The 2,911-nt window shown below is 38.4% G+C and overlaps 1 pseudogene; it reads left to right on the top strand.

The window, feature by feature from the left end:
* The first annotated feature begins 447 nt into the window (after positions 1-447).
* Positions 448-1,249, top strand: LOC141816270 (uncharacterized; annotated as a pseudogene).
* The last annotated feature ends 1,662 nt before the right edge of the window (positions 1,250-2,911 follow it).

The following is a 2,911-nucleotide window of genomic DNA, read 5'->3' as shown; positions in this document are numbered from 1 at the left end:
TTTGACATGATGACTCATTCTCGAGAATAAGCGAATTCCGTACTGTAGAATGCCTTCATCTCCGTCGTTCTAAGCACGAGGGATTATGGCCAGCACCAATGCTAAACAGTGGCGAGCAAGCTCAGCCTAAAGCTCCTCATCGACACGACCGCAATGACAACTATTCATCCTCCTCTCGTTGCCTCTTGGCTTCGTCACTAAGCGAACTCAAATACTCTCATCTCCGTTGTTCTAAGCACGAGGGATAATGGCCAGCACCAATGCTAAAACAGTACTAGCGATCAAGCTCAACGTAAAGCTGCTCATCGACACGACCGGGCAAAAAGCCTCTTTACGGCAAGTGGCAAGGAGTTAGTGGAGCCTCTTGTCGTTCCTCTTGGCTTCGTCCTTAAGCGAAGACTCCACTATAAAATGCTCTCATCTCCGTCGTTCTAAGCACGAGGGATTATGGCCAAGCCCAATGCTAAAACAGTAGTGAGCAAGCTCAGCCTAAAGCTCCTCATCGACACGACCGCACAAAACGTCCTGTTTGCGGAAGCTGGCAAGGAGGTAGTGGACTTCCTATTCAGCCTCCTCTCGTTGCCTCTTGGCTCCGTCGTGAAGCTCCTTTCCAAGGACCGCATGGCAGGCTCCATTGGCAATCTGTACAAAAGCATCCAGGAACTCAACGACTCATACCTTCAAAACAACGAAGGAAAATCCACCCTCCTCAATCCAATTCGCTCCATCTCTCCCTCCCTGCTCCTCCCGGGACCCTCCTCCTCCTCCTCCTCCTCTAAGAACGTTTACTTCCGGTGCAAAGGCAAGTTACACTAGCTGCGATGGGTATGTTTCCAAGGTGAATGGAGTGCTCTGCCCCAAGCTGCAAGAATAGGATGACTAAACAAATGACATATGTGGAAGGTGATGAGAGGGAGAACTATGTGGAGCCAAATGCAGGATTTGTGAAGGGCGTTGTGACGTATACCATCATGGACGATCTGACTGTGACGCCTATGTCCAGTATCTCTAGCATTACCCTTCTAAGTAAGTTTAACGTCAAGAGTTTGAATGCACTTGTCGAGAAGGATGTGACATTAGGCTTCAACGAGGTAATGTTGTTTATTCTTTGTTAATCAATCTCTATTTCTTGGGGAAGAAAATAATCACACATGCTATACGTGATTTGGAGTGTCAGGCTCTGGAGGTGTTGGAGATCTCCTTGCGATCGAAGAAGGTCCTCACCAGCGTGTTTCTTGGCAAGAAGTAACCTCATCTCCATGTGATATTGCATTTTGCTGTTCGAGGAAGACAGTTATGGAATCTGCATTTTGGGGGTTTATTTTGGCATGCAGCGCATGACAGTGTTAGGGATTTACAAATACTAGACTATGATGTTTACTATGATCTAATAATGCTATTAATTAAAGTAGATGATCAGGGATAAAGATTTTGCATCCGACTGTTTCATCAACTTGAAGAAGCTAATCGATATTTTGGTTCTACGCTTGAGCTTCCTTTTTTTCTTTAGGTGAAGTATTCGGAATTGACACTTGTTGGACATGAGATTGTTTGAAATTTCTAGAAGTAAGAAATGGCAGCAAATAAACCACTATAAAACATTTGCAATAGCCAATGGTTCTGTGTTTGTAGCTTACAGATTGTCTAGATCGTATACAACTATCCGGTCTGAAATCCTGGAGCAACGGGCTAATTATCCGTTGACCCAGTTTAATTTAATGTTCCAGACTTGTAATTGGATAAGTATACAACTTAATAAGTTTATGTTTTTTTTTTTTTTTCATATTTAGAATATGAAGAAGTAAAAAAATTGATTCATTTTTTATTTTAAAATTTAAAAATCGATTCATTTTTTATTTTAAAAATTTAAAAATTGATTAAATTAATTTTTTATTATTAAATACTTTTAAAAGTAAAAAAAATTAAGATTTTAAAATTTTTTATTAAATTGAATAAGTTTTTATTGAAAGTTTTAATATTTTTTAAAAATCGAGTAACTTGGTCGATAATCAATCGATTCCATTGGCTTAAGAAAAAAATTTGATTTGTTCATTTTTTGTTCGATTTTGGATAGTTCGATTGTCAATTTTGATTCTAACTGAATCATATAACATGGAACTTGAAATACACAAGTCTGGTTTATCATCATTTTTTTTAAAATACACAAGTTGGTAGTAGAAAGCCTTATATTCAGTTCTCTGAGCATTTACTACAAGAATTAAAACCGTGCCTATAAATATATTTCTTTCCATATTATTATGACTTTGCAATTTTATATGTTTACTATGCATTGGTGCTTCATTAAATCATCAATTGCAATGAATCTTAAGATGAGTTTCAAATATCATATATTGAATATGGAGAAGTTATCATCAAATTAAAGAATGATGACACGATGAATATGGTCAGTGATTGACATGATCTGTAAGATCTATTATATTATAAATTGTATGGAGGATTATTTATTTAACAGTAGTTGAGTTCATAAATAATATGCCAAGATTGAGCATGCTGGTCGTGGCCCAAATTGATACATTGGTTATATTCATAATCATAGAAGTCAACTTAGTTAAGATAGTTGTAATAGACGGGCAAACATGCTAAGAAGCACGGTTGGGGGCTAAAAAATATCGTCATACGATTCTGCCATCGAGCACGGTTGTGCCACTGGGCCCAAACTGGGTTGAACCGCCCACACTGGGCCCAAACAAAGCTCCGACCATGTGCCCAAGAGACCTGTTTTCTCACCGATTCTATGCCCACCACGTAGAAAATTACCATTCATCTAGGCATCATCTTGACCACCCGTGTAGCTAACATTTCCATGTGTTTGATTTTTGATACTTAATGAGTCAACGCCATAAGCCATGGTAAAAAAAAATCACCAATTCAATTGATAATAAATGATTAA

This window comes from Curcuma longa, unplaced genomic scaffold, assembly GCF_044706935.1.
Source record: "Curcuma longa cultivar G26 ecotype Majalengka, Jawa Barat unplaced genomic scaffold, ITB_CL_G26_1.1 contig_15882, whole genome shotgun sequence".
NCBI classification, from domain to species: Eukaryota; Viridiplantae; Streptophyta; class Magnoliopsida; order Zingiberales; family Zingiberaceae; genus Curcuma; species Curcuma longa.
The sequence above is the reverse complement of the archived record's forward strand: the minus strand, read 5'-3'. Positions and strand labels throughout refer to the sequence as shown.